The sequence below is a fragment of the Amphibalanus amphitrite genome, unplaced genomic scaffold (genome assembly GCF_019059575.1).
Source record: "Amphibalanus amphitrite isolate SeventyFive unplaced genomic scaffold, NRLGWU_Aamphi_draft 000059F_arrow, whole genome shotgun sequence".
Taxonomy (NCBI): domain Eukaryota; kingdom Metazoa; phylum Arthropoda; class Thecostraca; order Balanomorpha; family Balanidae; genus Amphibalanus; species Amphibalanus amphitrite.
The window spans coordinates 1,404,883-1,424,006 of NW_024881555.1; the positions used below are offsets into that span (position 1 = coordinate 1,404,883).

General features: G+C 46.7%; 1 protein-coding gene across 1 annotated transcript in view; it reads right to left on the reverse strand.

Annotated features, from left to right (window-relative positions):
* LOC122378407 (FYVE, RhoGEF and PH domain-containing protein 6-like) overlaps positions 1-18,086 on the reverse strand; it is a 39,373-nt gene extending 21,287 nt beyond the window's left edge. Inside the window, exon 1 of the mRNA XM_043359428.1 lies at positions 17,883-18,086. The gene's annotated coding sequence lies outside the window, so the exon portion shown is untranslated. The remainder of the gene's footprint in view (positions 1-17,882) is intronic.
* Positions 18,087-19,124: the final 1,038 nt, after the last annotated feature.

A 19,124-nucleotide genomic window follows, 5' to 3' on the forward strand; every position in this document is an offset into this window, starting at 1 on the left:
TCGCACGTGCCACGTGCCACGAGGTTTTAAGCGAGTAGCGACCGGTGCCAACAGGTAGATCGCCTGCGGGAGCCCATACACTGAAATTTTTAAGAAAATCGAGCCACAAGTTTAGGCCTGACCCAAGTTGCCCCAATTCGCGGCCAGACATGCAAAACATAGCCCGGAGAAGGACCGCTCCGGTTGTTTTTCAATAGAAAAACACAATTCTAACGAATAGTGTTTGTCTTTTCAAACAACCTGCGGTTACGCAGCAAAAACGCCCGCCGCCAAACGAGAGGATGAGCCTTGCACGTGCAGACCGGAGTCGGTGTGTTACAAACTGACGTGCACGGCACCCTAAACTAATAGTATTACCGCAGGGAACACGACGCATTTATAGCCGATACATTTGCTTTTTTTCTTAAATAAGATTGAAACATTGCGAGTACTGGCTTTTCGCCTAGCAGTTGGGCGTGAGGTGAGTGACGATAAAAATTATTTCGCTCTCCCTTGCTCCTGCACCTGCGGAAAGTGGATGGATGGGCATTGGATACTTACTGGAAGGGTGTAATAAGGGCAATACACCACTTCATGCTCCGATAATTGCATTACGTCTATGACGGTGTAAAGTAAAGAATAAAGATGTGTGAAGAAATAGACATCTGACAATTGGCTGACTTCCCTGCCTCCCGGCCGCTACTCAGGTCCACCACTCGCCGTTGTCAGTGCACGGTTTTTCTAGCAAGCTCCAGCCTAGTATTGATCTTATTCAGTATTTACGGTACGAAGATTTGATAACGGAATGTGACGTTTCCACATCATGCTTGATGGTTGAAGTTTGCACCGTTAACAACTACCAAGTCAAGTCGCAGCCCCAGTCATCTGGCACGTCTCTGTCATCGAATAAAGCCAATGAACAAGAAAGTTATTATTTTCCAGCATAAATGAAAATATATAACACTGCTACAGGCGGTACGCGGATGTCATGCACATTACACACAACGATTCAATCGAATAAAAACTGGATTAACCATAAATCAGCACTGGATTAACCATAAATAATAACAGTACAGCACCAAACACTTGAGATGCACATTATAGTACTTTAGAATGCACAGAGGAGTAATGAGACTAAAAGTTTTAACACGCCCTATCTTAAAAAAATATTGAACGAGATATTTCCACAGTGCAAAAACAAAACCGAAATCCGACAAAAAACCGATTCCAGGTTCAATGTCCACAGATTTAAAAACAAAACTTTCAAGTGCCCCCATGGTAAAAAAAAAAAATGACCAAAGACGGAATTGTAACAAAGAATAAATAAAGATATGTGCGGCAAACGAAGGGCGGCACTGGACGAGCGTCTGCACAAAGTAGGCGCACAGAGTTACTCCTTAGCCCAGCGGGCAGCAGCAAATGAATTACAACCAAAGGAAGAATATGCATTAGTCTATTAAGGCTCATCGCACCATGACGAGGCACAGCTAGGATAACGCGATTCGCCTGCGTCCTCCAGGCGAGAAGCACCTCGAGTAGGCTGCCGTGTCTTGACCAACTGCCGCATCCGTCGTCCGCGCCGCAGGCCTCCCAGTAGTGCCTCGGAGTAGTGCCTCCATCGCATCGGCCGTCGACCGGCGTGGGGCCCGGATGTGACTAGTGCAGCTCCGTGGGGTGCCCTGCCGCGCTCTGCCGAGTGTGCAGAGAGCAGGTAGACTGGTGGCGGTGAAGAAAACAAGCAGTTATCTTCTTTCGGGATCTGTAAAGAAGCATTCTACTAAAAACTACATCCAAAACGTTTTCCATATTTTTTTTTTACAGAACACAATGCAGTAGCCAAAATAGATATGAAGTATGTGAAGACAACAGTCTACTGCCATTAGATAACTGATCCTGATGGACAAATACATTAGATACTAGTAAATCATAAGGTGGTTCAAAGGCACACTTTGCAGCTCCAGTAAAAAATCACTGTTTTTCATACTTCATACTGTAAGGGGAAAGGGTGGGGTGGGGATGCAGCCAAGAGTGCATCATATGGGGTTGTAGTGGTCGGACCATCTGGAGCAATAGCCTGTTTTTGCCGTTTTTAATGTTAACCCTATGGCGCACATGAGCACGCGCCACGGGCGCACCCCCGGCCGAATCGTGCCCAAAAGCTAATACGACCTGTTGAATTACATGACCCACGAGTCGTGAAAATTTCACCCTCGTGCGTCAATCGACGGCGCCGCAATATCCGTTTTGGGGCATCACGCCGCCTATAAGCCTCGCAAAAGCGTCCGCACGGCCGGCCGGCCGGCCGGCCGGCCGCTCATACTCAGAAATTTCCGTTAATCTAAGGAAAGACTTCGCTCGCTTCGCTCGCTCCGTAACAAAAGTGACACCTCTCCGTTTTACACGTGTCACGTGCAGTGGAGGTCACCCGCAAGCATTGTCCATAGTAAATACTTGTAAGAAGAGTATACGCTACCCCACACAAAAAACCGCAAGTGTAACAGTGTCCGTCCCCCTCCCCGGCGCCGTTTTCCTCCAGGGGAGGCGCCCCAGCCGCCGTACTGGGGCGTAGCGGAGTCCGTGCTTTTAGCACAGCAAAATATCCACCCAGGCTAGATTAACGTCACGACAACCTAGGATTAAGAGTGGCTAGACTTCAGACTTCATGCAGACTTAACATTGAAGTATTATATATGCAACTAAATGACACACATGGTGTTTGTTCTAACCTTCTCAACAGAAAGTGAACGTGTCAGGACAGCACCCCTTGGTGACCATTATATTCAAGGGGTGCAGGAACTGATTCCCCAGGGGTGAAGCGATAGAAGCAAAAACATGAGTCACTAGTTCCCTCCTGTGTCTTCCCTCCTGCAGAAAAAAAAATACATGTGTGATGCCCAATGTGACTGATAACTGCATATTATAAAGCTGGAAATATTGTACAAAGTTGTGACAACACAAGCAAACTATGCATGTCACTGCTCTTGTATAACTTTTCTATTTTTATTGCTATATGAGACCTCACAAGACACAAAAATATGCATGGTTAGAAAGTGGGTAACAATACATTTCAAATGAACTAAGCAGATTATTTCTAAGCTCCTTTAAGTCCCAATTTCTGCTATATTTCGCTTGTTGTCACTTCATATTTTGAACTCAAGGTGCCTTGTGGATTTACCTCAGGTATGTAGGTAAATCCACAAGGATTTATGGGCTTTACCACAGTTGAGTAGCTGCTCCCTCAATTTAAGTTTCTCGTTAAATTTCATTGAGGCGTTGCAAGATGGGCTGAAGCCGAATCCTCTTCCCTGTTTAGCTGATGCTCATAATACCTGAACATTTTTAATTCCAATTTTTATAGCTGTTAACAATTGGTAAAGGCCCATGTACCTAGACAACAATGACTTTACAGAAGAAACCCCTGGCTGTGTTTCATGGGCGCGCTGCCAGCCGCTGCCAGCGCATTCCGCGTGAGCTAGCGTCAACCTCCGGTAGTGTTGGAGGTATAGGCTTGTTGATGTCTCTATGGAAGCCAAAAGCGGCTGGCAGAGTGCTGTGATATGCTGTGATACACCACCCTTATTTTTGCACAATAATGCTGTGATAACTGTTCCTGCAAAAAATATAAGGTGAAGTGAAGTAAAATCAGGTCAAACATTAATATATACCCGAAAATAGCAGTGTTTGGAGTACCTATATTCACATTACCAATAATATAAAATCAGGTCAAACATTAATATATACCAGAAAATAGCAGTGTTTGCCGTTTGGAGTACCTATATTCACATTACCAATAATATGATACACAACAGGCCATAGAAAACCAGTGAATCAGAATGTTGAATTGTACCCCAATTTCAATATCAATATGGCACTTGGCAATAACAGTTAAACACACCGTTTTTGATGTTAAATCAACAGAGAAAACTCCTGAACATAAAAAATGATCAGAATGTATAATAAGGATAACAGTATAAATAAAAATCGACGACATCAGCACCTATCATCGCCGTTCCACATTCACCACTCCCCATTCCACGCACAGATTGTTTACTCCTTGGTTTACCCCGTGTTCGCAGTCTCCCTGACGACGGAGATTCTTTACGCCCACCGACCAATCACGTTCAAGATCAGCGGGGCTTGGCCGCAGTTCTCGAACGCTATTTGCCAGATTAAGCAGGACCTTCGTCGTCAGTAAACTGTGAACACGGCGTTACATATTTCGCTATGGTAACAAAAGCGCCAGAATTGACTACCAGAATTGGATCCGAAGGTCAAATGGGTCACGTGACTGACAAGTTCAGATGGACAACACCAGGAAAACGGAACAACGTGCAATAACGTTCTATATATCATTGGAAAGAGCATCAAAAGTTGTATAAAATATCAACTTTTGACTTAAACATATCTTAAACGTAAAAAGTTATTAAGCATCAAAGACGCTCCCATTGACTTTCAAAGTTAAAATTTTTCATTTTTAAACGAGCTTCAAAAGAGCAAACGAATTCTGACAGCTTAACGAAGCATAACACCATGTTCTATGGTCTTTTCTCAACAAGTCCTGAAAGTTTAAACAAAATCGTATCATATAATTTTGTACAATGAGCGAATGAAAAAGTCTCTGCAAAAACGCCCATTGACTTAACATGGGGAGCGAAAAAAATTCAACTTTGACCTCGTGCAAAGACACGTTACGAAGTTCTGAGGGGTATACGGCGCACACCAGCGTGTACCCAAACGTGTTTGCCATAAAATGCTGGGAAGAAAACCACCTCTTCCTTGGCTCGTTTTCCCGCCATTGGCGATCGCGCAAAAAGTGTCCAAAACCCCGTTGACTTAACATGGGGAAAATGGAATCGCACGTGCCACGTGCCACGAGGTTTTAAGCGAGTAGCGACCGGTGCCAACAGGTAGATCGCCTGCGGGAGCCCATACACTGAAATTTTTAAGAAAATCGAGCCACAAGTTTAGGCCTGACCCAAGTTGCCCCAATTCGCGGCCAGACATGCAAAACATAGCCCGGAGAAGGACCGCTCCGGTTGTTTTTCAATAGAAAAACACAATTCTAACGAATAGTGTTTGTCTTTTCAAACAACCTGCGGTTACGCAATGCACGTTTAGGCCCCGGTCAAGTTGCCCCAATTCGCGGCCAGACTTGCAAAACATAGCCCGGAGAAGGACCGCTCCGGTTGTTTTTCAATTTGTCTTTTCAAACAACCTGCGGTTACGTCGGCCATGGTGAAGCCAGACTCTAGCCAATTGCAGAACTCGTTGAACCGCAACACCTTGTCTGCACGGGCGTGAATGTCGCTGGCCAGTACGACACGAAGACCGGCAGGCGTGCTCGGCCGGTCCGGCTCGGACAGCCGCTGCTGCAGAGCTGCCAGGTTTTCGTTTGAAAATGGCATCCATTGTTCGCCGACAAAGCGATAGAATGGACGCGTCTGCCGTGGGTTGTATTTACACTCCATGGTGCGTTCCATAAAGTGTTTGGCCCTCAGTATGGTCTGCATGTTTACCATGGCCTCGGCAGACGTGCCGTCTCGTCTGCTCTGCACCAGCACAACGAATGGCAGCCTTTCAAAATCATACCACGGTAAATTCCGCGCCCGGCAGGCGTCCTTCAGCGGATAGGAAATGGTGCCGTGCTTGCAGAACGGAACCTGGTTGGCACGCAAACGCAGCACGCTGACAACCAGATGCACTGGCCGCAGCACCATTGTCTCGGCGGGTGTCCATGACTTCACAAACTGATGATACGCCTCGTCTGAGTAGACATCAGTGGCTACCAGATTTTCTGCCGAGAACAGGCTGATGTCCGTCGGCTCTGGCTCGTCACTGTCGTCCTCTGGAGCACCGTTGTTTGCAGCCGATGCGCTCAGCGCTGGCTGGGAGGCGACGGGCCGCTCGGCGCCGCCGACAAAGTCACCGACGTCATTCGGATCGGGACGTAATTGATTTATGTCCGACACCAGCGGCCGAGGTACAATGTTGTTGTTGGCGTCAACCTCATATGCTGATGAACATGCTGTACAAACGCCCGTGACGTCTCGGTCAGTGAAAACTGTGCCGTTGGCACCCCTGAATTCGGGGTCTAGCGTCACCGTACAACGCCCGCCCGCACGCAGCAGCGACGAGCGCGATATGGCGCCAGAAACAACGCTGTCCGGCGGCAAATTAACCAAACGGCCATGCTCAGGCACCTGAATCTGATAGCCTGGATACGGCAATCCGGGCGTCTGCTGGTTGCACTTGACGCAACGCACACGGCGAAGCGAATTGTACAAGGCATGGATGTCACGTAGTACCTGTAAGTTGGAGAACTCAAGCTCGGACGACGGATCTTCAGAATCGGTGTCGAGCGGATCGTGCCACGCCTGGCAGCATTTTGCCTCGCGCGGACTGTCCACGGTGAAACGGCCGGCTGTGAACTGACTGCTGGAAATAGGACGGAAGCGTCTGCGCTTCGCCTGCGTGCCCAGTGTGACGACGCCACTGTTTGACGTTCGGGTCAGTACGGCACGACGACCAGTCCATTCAGCAGCTCTGTCATCACCACGGTAATGATAGCTAACCAGAACCTCAGTCTCCTCTGTATGATCAGATGCGTCCAGCACACGTAATGACCGAAGCTGCATTGCCGGTGGCGGTAACGCGTCTCCCGCCGTCCGAGCGCCCATGGCCACCCAGGTGGACGGCTTCTCTTCCGCCGTGCAGGTGACAAAGTCTGGCGGAGTGTCACACGTGATACCGACAAGCCGGTCACAAGTGAAACGAACTCTGTGCTGATCGCCGGCATAGGTGTAATGACCGAGCGGATACTTGGACGCAGCTCTAGCATCAAGAACGCGCAGCGTGCCGCACTCAGTGCATGATCGGAGGAAGAACGACGTGGGTGGACTGATGTCTGCAGCGGCAGGGGCTGCAGTGCGCTGAGGCGGCGCCTGCGCCACCGGCCTGCGCTGTTGACGCCTACCAGACGTGGCGGAGCGAGTGACAAACATTACGCTGTACTGGACGCGAGTGGCGTTGCCGCGATCTTCGTGACACTGTGGTCCGGCGAAGGTTTCCAGCAGATGGGTGTATTTTGCATGGTTTTGTCTTAGCTTATGATGAACATCTCGAAGCAGCAGTTCGAAATGCTCGTCTGAGAGTGTCTCCGACCAGGGGTCAGCCTGAAACTCGGCCCAGCGATCAGCTCCGTGTCTGGATATGAAGATCTCACGGAGTGTAGAGAAACGGTAAAATTTATACCAGCCCTTACCGTAGTAGTGCAGCTGGAGGAGATTATGCCGGTCCTCCCAAGTCTGCGGACCCCGGTGAGGCTGCAGACCTTCCTCCTCCGCGCGACGTGGATGTTTGGAGTAGAATCGATCTACAAGGCGGAGTATTTCGTGAAACAGCTTCTCGTCCTCTAAAACAGCGGCCACTGTTTGACCAGACTTTTTTACCAAGTCCTTGAATCGGAGCCAGGAGTAAGAGGTGTAACGTAATTGGCCGCTACGCGACGGAGCAGGAAAACCACGTTGCTTTAAGTGACAGAGGCTGATTTGTCGTTTTTCCCCTTGATCACCAATAAGGTACGTCACAACGACTTTGGTGCTGCCTCGGTACGGCCAGGGACCGGTTAAATTGTTGTCTGCTGGTGAACTGAGATCGGTCGACACACGGTCTATGACAACATTATGCAAAGACTTATCCACGAAGTCATCCAGCATGGCACGAGTCAGCGTGGAAACCCCGTCGATGTCTAAATCTGACTGAATGTAGCCAGCCGTAGATGACATGCGTCCTTGGGGGTTATGGCCGTTCACAGGAACAGCCGATGGCGACTGAAGTTCTGATTCATTGCAAATACTCTCTGCTGGGTCAATGAGCAATTGACCAGATTCCTTACCATCTGCTTGAATAGCCTGAGGAATAGTAGCGTCCGTGGCGGTATCCTTTCTCCGAAGTGGTACCACAGCCTTACCTTTCCTCGGACGACCGCCACGACGCTGAGCGTTTCCTCCCGTAGCACTAGACTCCGACTGTCCTATCTTTGAAGAGTCAGCTTCAAGTGCTGCAACCGACTGAACGGTGTTTTGAGAAGCTAATTCTTTGGTCTCTGCTACATCAAGTTCCATAGGGGCTGTACGTTTTGATGATGGCGGTGGTGGGGGCCGTTTCTTAGGACGCCCACCGCGTGCCTTTTTGGCAGTAGCGCTGACTACGGTGTCAGACTCCTCACAGCTTTTTGCTGCGTCCTCATTTTCCCCATGATCTGTACCCAGTGGAACGACCGGAATGGTTTTGGACACGATCACTGGCACGTCTGCGCCCTCAGAGGCTGTTTGCGCTTCTACACAGACATCCTCGACGTTGATTGAACGTCCGAAGAGATGCGTGAAAATACGTTTCTGTTTTTTGGGACGGCCAACTGCCCGTTTTGCTGCATTGCCACAGACTGAAGTGTTGAGGTTCGTGGCAGCTGCGGAGCCCTCCTTACTCGCTGGTTTTGTCACAGTATCTAGGCACTTTGCCTGGCGACCGCCTCGTCCCTTAACAATAGTCCAAGCACCATCATTGTCGGTGCTCTGCTCAGTGATGGCCGGTGAAGTCTGGGCAGTTTGTTCCTCCTGGGGTGTTGGTGGTGTTGGGGGAGATGGAGCGACCATGTGCAGGTCATAGTGCTGCCTCCGACTATAATAGCATAAGTGAATAGGAGACTGGTTTGGTGCTCCATGAGCAGCCACCTGATGACCGTTTTCCCACACATAAATGAGACGGTGAAGCACACGTGCTGCTACTCTTATCTCTGGCTCACCACCGAACTCACCTCCCTTGCGCATGGAATTGATGTAGCCGTCCAGGTCAGGGAACACTTCCCTAAGCATTTCATCTGTGCGCTCCTCTTCACATATCTTTTGCCGAAGGGCCACGTGATCTAGCGAGGGATCACCGACAGCATAGGCGAGCGCCCGGAACAGACAGTTGCCGTCGCCATGTATGCCAATGATGTTAGCACCGTAGTCAGTGTAAACGGGGTCCTGCCTGCTGACCACTGGAGTGGATTGCCAATCATGATAATAAATCCTTCCAGACCTGGCCTCACGGGACATCCCCGTCAGCACCTCCACGAACGATGGCTTTACGCCCTCCGCTATTTTGGCGTAACTTGTTTTTTGCATGGCGAAAATATCCTATCCCTGGGAGGTCTCAATAGATGTTGGCTGATTGCACCCAAGGCTTTACCTCAGCACAGACACAGCCGTGACCAGAGCTGAACCACAATGTACCAAGACAGTATATCTGCAAATAGCGAGCAAAGAAAAGTCATCAAAAATAACGTGGCTGTGAAGCAGGTCAAAGGTTAATAATATGTCAAGTCACTGAGAAGACTACCTTTCACGGGGTTTCCTTGGAAAACAAACATGAAATATGAACGGTCAGTAAATATCGATGCTATGGAGTTTCCAACTTCGTCCTGGCGGTAAGGGGGGGGATATATTTCGCCACAACAGTTTATCTAAAAAAAGGCGAAGGCTTCGAAGTGACCAATCCACCTTAACATATGTATATTTTTAGTTGAGATAGCCTTATTGGGGTCCCGGGCACGCAATTACCGGTTTTGGCACTCACAGCATCGAAAAATGCTTTTAACCCGCGCCAGGGTGGACCTTTCAGCCAACTTTGCCATGGTGGGGGAGCCTTTTTGGATCCACCAGATTATCTCGGAAAGAATGCAGGCTAGAAAGACGCGGTGAAAAGCAATATATAGCCCGCTACAAGATCCCTCAGAAAAATACAGATCATTTTTTGATCAGGTCATCGCTGAGGTCACTGGAGGTCATCAAAGGTAAAATTTTCACGAACTTTTGTTACCGAATTTGACAACTTTTTATAAATCGGCGCATAAGTCGCCAACCAATAGAGCTGAGCGCATTCGAAAAGCGCATTCGATAGCTCTCTCAAAGGCTTTTCTGAGTTCTCAGATTTGACCGAAGATCAACGGTTTAGCCTCCAGCGGGCAAAAGCTATTCAATTTTGACGTTTTTGCGGGAAAGTTTTTGCATCATATCTTTTGACTCCTAGCTTGTATGACGCTGATTTTAGGACCATCGCAATTTCAATTTCAATTTGCAATTTAAATTTTAATTTGCAATTTGCAATTAAAAGTGCAAAAGTGCAAAAAGTGCACACAGGGGCAATTTTCCGGTTCAGTGTGTCATGTTACCAGTGTCAAGATGTTTGAGGGTATTTCCGAAAACAAGAATATGTCAATTTTCTGCTATTGACTTATAATGGAGAGGTCGCAAAACTGACCTGACCTTAGGTCACGGATATGAAAAAATATGAGATATACGAATTCTTCATACTGATTTTCTCATGCAAAAGCCCGAGTTTCAAACCTCTGGGATGTAAGCTGTAGTAATGACAGCATCACATTTGTTCTTAAAGATATGGCTACTTAGCTTGACCTGGTGACCTGGCCTCACGTGACCTGGGGTCAATTTTTTCACAGACGATGAGAAGTTGATGTATAATAAGCTATACCAAGTTTCGCAGTGATACGCGCAGAAAACTGCCAAGTGTGGCTAAAAACATCCCCCCCCCCCCATTAACCCTCGCCGGTACAGGGAGGGTTGATGCAACCCCCCTCGCTAAGGTTCGCGAATAACTTGCGTAAAAAGCGGCCGATCGCGACGAAACTTTCAGTACCCTCGCATCGATCAATTTTACACCTAACCTGAAAATTTCATGACCCTGACTCCAATGACCTTTGATCTGTGACCTCTTTTCCCTGGCCATGTTTGGCCGAAATCGCGATTCGGCGTATGTCGGCTCGCATTAGCCGCGCGTTTGCAAGCTTTTCGTGGTTTCAAACGTTCAAACATGTGATTTGATGTTGCTCCCATGCATTAGGGTGTGTGTCAAGGTCACCTGAAGGTCAGGTCAGGTCAGGTCATTGACCTTTGGTGACCTCGGTTCACTTTTTCGAGTTTTACATGTTTCTGGGCTAGTTTTTGGAGCTGAATTCGGATTTAGCAACCATTTGAACATTTACGAAGTAGTTTTGGTGCCTTCGTAGTTCGTAACATGTTACGAAGCTGCTAAAGGCGATTGACACATATTACGAATACCCGTCACGACCCCTACCGGTTGACCTGACCTGACTTGACCCGACCTGGTCTAAACGCTTAACGACATCATCTGTCATCAAAACTAACACGATATTGGTGACCAGCACCCCGGAAAACCACTTAGCAGCCACGCTTTACGACTTTCTAACAGGTCCCGATATTCCCGATTTTTGGGGTCATTGACCTGACCTGGAAAGTCAGCCGATTACCTAGGACCTTAAAATTGGGTATCATTGGCTTCCTCTCGTGACGGCCAACACGCTCGTTTTTTTCCGCCAAGCTCTAGCTCCATCAGGGGCCAAACGCGAGGGGGGTCGTACCACCCCCCCCCCCCTTGTGCCGTCCAAGGACTCAAAATGGCCTGTGCCGGCGAGGGTTAAAGTAACCATCGCACCTTAACATTAGTTTTGAGTTGAGATAGCGAAATTGGTGGTCATGGCCTGAAAATACCGGTTTGGGCATTCACAAGATCGAAAAATGCTTTAATTCGGATAAATGGAATTGCAAACTTGCAGTTTTCGGATTCTAAGATGCAAAAGCACACAATGTACTTAAATCGAGGCACCATGTCTGGGTAAGGGTAAACCAAGGGATAAAACACCGGATAAAACACCCGCCTGTAACCGCTCCATACCAGCGTCTATGAGGGGCTGAGAGCCCACAGCAACGCCTTTAGGGACCCTCACCGGCGCCTCTTGAGAGAATCACACTAGCAACTCTGAGCGCCTACACCGGCACCTGCATGACGGCCCCACACCAGTACCTCTAAAGGCCCCTTACCAGCGGCTCTGAGGCCCTTCGCCGGTGATTCTGAGGGTGCTACCGATAACCGAAGACACCACACAAGCCCTTAGTGTCGCTGAGCTTTAATCTCATACCGGCCTTCCTAGGACGCCACGTCAGTGCACTCATTGCCCCACACACCTTCCTCACACCCAGAGCGGGTAAACCATGTTATACCTATAGCAACGATTTTACCACCGTTGTACGTTATGTATTTCTCAAAGTTCACTCAAAATGGTCCAGTACTAGGGTGACCCGCGTGCTTCGCAACGCGAAAAGGGGGTATTTACGATCGGCGGGTGTTTGGTTGTTCTTGTGTCGGTTGGGTTATGTATCCATTTCGGTCGATTGCTTTTTGATGGCTAAACGTTTTGGTTTGGAAAGAATATCCATCACATCGAGGTGCCCGTGTCTGGTAAGCATGCTTTCTACTTCAGAACCTGTCAAATGTGTTTTATAATTTAGGTGCGTAGTTTTATGACAAATGAAAGGCGTAGATAATTTTCGCTAAAAATCGTTTTGCAGAGGTTTGAAACATTTATATTTTTAAGAGTACTGTTCCTTGTCATGCAAACGTGATGATTGGATGTTGAAGAGAATTCTTCCGAAATCAACATTGGACAGGATAGCCTCCACCTGTATCCCGCTATCTAAGGGTTTTAAGGCACGCAAAAACATATATATGACAAGTGCTGCCCTTCAGCTACGGAAGCAGAAGACCATGCTATTGATGAAAGCTGCCACCTCCAATGACCCACTTGACACAGCAAGATACCGTGCCTGCAGGAACAAACTCAGGTACTGACAAGACGACTCCGCAACAGTTTTGAGGCACAGCTAGTGACTGACTTGAAGACCAACCCCAAGGCATTCTGGAAGTATACCAACAGTAGACTCAAGACCAAGCCCAAGGTTGGGGATCTCAAAGACACAAATGGTCAATTGGTTAGTGATGCCAAACTTAAGGCTGGTATCCTCGACCAGTTCTTTGCTTCAGTTTTTACCACTGAAGATGCAAACGATGTGCCAACTCTGGACGATCGCGTCCAGTCGCTCGGTCTCGATGACATCACCATAACAACGCGGGCAGTGGAAGAGAAGCTCCGAGGCCTTAATGTGTTGAGCTCACCGGGACCGGATGACCTGCACCCGAGGGTACTGAAAGAGGCTCATAGCTCCCTCTCTGGGCCCCTTGCCTACCTCTTCCGTAAGTCACTGGACACTGGTTGCGATCCTGACGATTGGAAACTGGCACGTGTGGTTCCTATCTACAAAAAGGGAAGCAAGGTGGAACCATGCAATTACCGCCCAGTGAGCCTCACAGCTATACCGTGTAAAGTGCTCGAATCTCTTATTCGAGACGAATTGCTGAAATTCCTCACTGAAAATGAGGTCATGACCACCCACCGGCTTTCGACCTGGAAGGTCGTGCAATACTCAACCTTTCGAAGTCCTGGATGACTGGAGCAAGGATATCGAACAGGCGAACCCAATAGATGTTATTTATCTCGACTTCCAGAAAGCATTCGATTCTGTACCCCACCAGAGACTTTTGAGCAATCTCCGCAGCTATGGGGTAGCAGGTAAGCTCCTGGCATGGATTGAGGCCTTTCTAACCGGAAGGAAACATCAAGTGGTCATCGACGGGCGCCCCTAGAACTGGACGGAGGTCGCTAGCGGCGTACCCAAGGGATCTGTGCTCGGATCTTTACTCTTCTTAATCTATGTGAACGACCTGCCAGACGAAATTCACTGCAAAGTGAAGTTGTTCGCTGATGACACAAAATTGTACTCCTGCGCCCATTCCATAAACAACACGACTCTCATGCAAAATGATCTGAAAGCTCTCTTAAAGTGGTCAAATTTGTGGATGATGCCTTTCAACAAGGACAAGTGTACCGTACTTCACATAGGAAGCACGAATTGCGGATTCTCATACACTCTGGGCGATTTTCCCCTAGCCAGTGCAAGAGTGGAGAAAGACCTTGGTGTCCACGTGGACGACGCTCTTAAGTTTCGTGAACACGCAGCGTCAGCAGTGGCGAAGGCTACGCAGCTCCTCGCCGTAATCAAGAAGTCGTTTTCCCTCATCAACGAAGTCACGCTGCCCATTCTTTTCAAAACCCTGGTTCGCCCACACTTAGAATACGGGAACCTTGTATGGGGTCCATTTTACAGAGCGGATCAGCGACAGGTCGAAAGAGTTCAGCGCAGGGCAACCCGGCTGGTAGAGAGCATCCGCCACAAACCCTACACGGAGCGACTCAAAGAACTGAAGATGCCATCACTGCATTATAGACGACTGAGAGGTGATATGATCTTCACATACCAACTATTTCACAGAGGGGTCGATGCCGACCGACCCCAGGTCATTCTTCGCTCTGGCTGGAGGAGTTACTCGGGGACATCAGTTTAAAATCCAGAAGTTTCCAGCAGCCTCGAGGGTGAGGCCTTTGCCGCCCGAGTCGTGAACGACTGGAATGGACTCCCCTCCGAGGTGGTTGGTGCACCCTCGCTGAACTGCTTCAAGGCAAGACTGGACGCACACTGGTCCCACATCATATACTCCGTACCTGATCCTGATTGATCTCGTAAAGCCACAATCCCAGGAGCTCGATAAGATCGGGTACCACAGGCCATAATGCCTAAAAATCCCGAAACCTTAAAGTAAAACCACAATGCTTGAGGATGTTTTCGTTTAAAAGAATAGCATTTCAATTCGCTGATAGGAGGGTGCGTTTAACAATTAGGCCCAACGCTTTCTGCATCCGCGAGTACCTTCAAAAGGGAACAGCAGTTTCCATTTATTACACTATGGGACATGTGACAAAATGACCACTGGAACACGCATGATCCTAAAAATGTCTACAATCACTTCTTTTCTGACACTATTAGCAAATACCATCTCAAGTTAGGTGGTTGACAGACAGTCAATGGAGATCTGGGGAGACTGAGTGATTGATGCCAATTCACCACTTAACTGATAATGAGGGCCGAGGGGAGAGAAACATGCAACATGCACAACTGACAACTTGACGAGTGACAAAACACTACCACTATTGCGCAGTGCACAACAAATTACAGCAGCCAGCCCAAAAATGCTTTTGGTGGCTAATTGCAAAACAAGTCACTAATAAATGTCTTAGTTGCAGCTGAACACTGCACAATGATCTCACTGTTCACGCATTGAGTGAGATGCCACAGGTGGTTTGAATCACACTTTGGTACAACTGCAAATCTGATGTGTTGTCATGAGATTCATGCCTCCATGATCACAGCACTTTGGTTGTGGTTGGCATAACACTTGTAGTCTGCAGAGTTCCACATGAACTGCAGACACCTCATCTGGTGGTCTTCATGTTGCTCAACTTCTTCAGGAGGCAAATGTCGACCACCCAGCAGAAGCATGGTCCTGCAGAAAAGAAAGGTAATGCATAAGGTACAAACATTATCTGCTGAAACAGCCCCTTCTGTTGGCTGTTAATAAACTTTTTACATGATATAACAACATGTATTCCATGTATATTACATTTGTTGAAGTAAAATACTGCCAGCTATTTCAAAACCAGAAAATGAAATTATATTGTGGCATAATTCACATGCTCAGCTATCAGTATCAAATAATAAATTAATTTAACATTTGGCATATTCTATAAAACACATTCATAGAATATTCTACTTCACGTCACAAGGACTCACAATCTTTCTGTTGGGTGTTTGATTGACGCATTAACTAAGTCTGTCTTAGGTTTTATTATTGCAAAAAATTCATATTGCATTATTGTATCAAAATACTGCCAGCAATAACAAAACAAGAACATGAACTGTCAATGAGCAAGCCACCTTTCCTAAAAATTGGTAACTTTGAAAAGAATTTTAGTTTCTTTTAAGGAAAAGGAGAAATGATTATCAGGTAATTATCAGAAAACCACTCAACCAGCAAGTGGCTGGGTGGTTTCTCAGCAAACATCAAGCCAAAACATATACTTGCATTTATCTAACAATTGAGCCATTTGACTACTACAAGGATATGTGAGCAAAATAAGAATCCAATTATCCAATGTTGACTTCCTTGCAAAGTTTATGCCTAATTTTATGAAAATGTTTCACTAAAATATGATACTTTTCATCGAATATTATTTAATTTACGATTTATTTCGATCGAAACTCACATGGAGTCCCGCGCCATTTTCGTCGACGATGAATATGATCGTGTTTCATAAAGAGATAAGGGGTTTCAATGGTCTTTCAAAGCAAAAACTTGATTCAAATATTGGTAGGAAATAATATAAAGCTGGTTCAAATGGCCATCAATCATTTAAAACACCGAAAATACTCACAACTCCGTCCCCACGACCACGCAGCACCGCGCACACCAAACTACTGGCACAATGCCAAAACTGCTGTCACAGGAGAAATGTTTTTTTTTTCTCGATTGCAATTGTGGAATTATTTATTAAACAGAAGACGATCTTTCCGAAAAACCGACTGATTTCATACACAGATGCATGGAAAATAAAAAAAAAATCCCGGTAAGTTTATTTGTATTGTTTTGTCGATTTTGACATGCTCCTAGTTTGCAGCCATATTTCGATATGTTCTACAGGGAGTTCAGAATTATTTCAGGGCCAATTTTTTCCTCGTTCATTTTCCCGTCGATCATGAAATTTTTAGAGCGGAACAATTAGTTTCCAGGCGGTCCGAGCGGTTTTTGTGAGAAGGGTGCAAAAATCGGCGTCATTTTTAGAGCCTCGACACCAGCTCAACACAGGACCCTATGGGAGACGGTGAAGTAGCGGAAGCAATAAATAGAGCGCTCTAATTTTAGCTTATTTCCCTGGTGTGTCACCGACTGACATGGGGTTTGAGTTGAGATAGCCAAGTTTGCGGCGAGGTTCAGAAACCACTATCTATCTAGGTTGCAACCCCCGCAGCCTCTTGGTGTTGAAGAAATTTGTTCCCTTCATTTGAAAATGGGCCTTGCCCCAGGCCCTATCTTCAACATGGAGCGACCGTTAGTGTGACGTCACCTCGTTTAGTCATTCTGATTTAAATGGGTTTGTTCGTTGAAAAATCGCTTAAAACTTGGTCTGAACTTAGTTGTGGTGCCTACACAGTAAAAAGAATCAGCTTTATGACAGTAATGTTGCCTGGGGAAGGAGGGAATTTTGGGCTGTGACGTCACATATCATCAAATCTATAGTCGGCCACAATTTAACTGGTTTTAACAACATTTTAGAAGGTGGGATAGTTCCTTTAAGCTAAATTTGCACACATTTGAACTTAAGCGTTTCTATTTTTGGAACATCAGCGTTTCCATTTTTGGAAACTAAGTCTCCATAAATGGATACGATTCAGGAGCATTTTTAAGTGGTGAATTTGAATGCATCAGCTTTCCATGCAAGAAGACAAGTGCTTTTGGTGTATCCGTGCTTGTTTTACGCAAAACAGTGGTTATACCTACACCAAATCCAGCCACCCTTGGCAAGAAAATTTGTGCGGAAATGTTAGCGTTTCTATTTATGGAACAAGCGTTTCCATTTTTGGAACAGAAGAGTAGTCAAAATTGGAAATGTTTCCAATAATAGAAATGTCTCCATAAATGAATTGGAGATACCACAGTGCGCCGGACTGTTATCAGCATTAATTGAGCTATTATGGGTGGCATATGTCGATATCACATAAGATACCAAAATGCAAATTACTCTGTAAGGAAGTATCCATAGCTCCATAGCAACCACCTAGCAACGTGAATCAAAGCTGTAAACAACTCGCGTTTGTCTCAGATGCGCATTTTTCGGAGCATATAACCAGAATCTGTTATTCTCGGCGTCATAATGAATGTTGCAAAACAGAGTGACCATTTGACTATCAATAAGGACGATTTTTGCGAAATTCATGTTTCTTGCCTAACTACATTTCGAAAAAGTTAACAGACGCTAAACAAGTTAGTCGAGCCGACGAAGATGGTCGAGCGTGGCAGGGCAGCGTCAAACTCACCGTGTCTGTTCTTCCCGAGTCTTCAAAGTCTTCTAGCGAAACCAAGCACAGAAAACTCACAAGTTTCAATGAAATTAGACAGCAACAATGTCTAACGAAACTTTAAAATAATATCTTTTCACTTCTCTCACAATTGACACCTCAATCAGCAGCCGGATCCGTCAAGGGTCCCGACAAGATTCCTATAGATTCCTAAAGATAAGGTTGGGCCAGGCAGTCACGTGACAGTTTCTGCTTGGTGTTTGAGTTGCGCCATCGTGGTTTATTGATATCTTTAAACAATTTTAAGACAAAATGTAGCTGAATATGTTAACATATATTTTAAAAAAAAATATTTAATAAACAGAAATAAGTAAAAAACAAAAGTTTTGGCCTAAGCGTAAAACTATTATTTATGTAATACTCTTGACATTGCTTTATTGAAGATTCAGGCTAGAAAATTTTTCATACTCATTATAGGTATAATACAATTTATACAATACTCATTTCTATGCGAAGATTTCTCTAGCGTATCGCAAATAAAATGGGCATAGGTATAAATACGCATAAAAAAATAAGTTAACATAAACTTGGGTATAACCACGGATCACATACTGCCCGGGCCTATAAGTTGTCACATAAGGTGATCCGTGGTATAACTAATGGTCAGAAGAGGGCAAGCAGCGCGCTTGGGATGAGGCGTTCTCTAAGACGTCTCAGCAGCGTCTGCTGGATGGGGCAAACCAGGTGGTCCGGGTGTGTCTTCTTGCTGCTGCAGAGCCCCACACCGCCGCCTGGGTGCAAGCCCTCCCAGTCACCAGTCTGAGACTCCACCTGGAGGACGAAACCGTCCGGGTAGCAGTGGCGCTGCGACTCGGGGCACCGGTATGTGAACCGCACAACTGCCAGCTCTGCCGTCGTCCTGCTGATCGACTGGGCTACCACGGTCTCTCCTGTGCCAAGAGTGCTGGCCGCCACGCACGTCACGCCAACCTTAACCCTCGCCCGCACATGCCATTTTCCCATCCTAGAACGCACATGCGGGGGTGGTTGCCACCCCCCCCCCCCCCGCGCCATTTCGTTCCTGTTGGAGATAGAGCTTAGCGGTAAAGACAAAAAAGATTCTTTGGGAAGAGACAAATCCAATGATACCCAGTTTTACCTTCTCAGGTCAGTCATTGACCTTCCAGGTCAGGTCAAACTAAAAAATGTTGCTGTTTTGGGTCACCGTTGGATATCAAGTGCGCTGCTTATCAAATACCG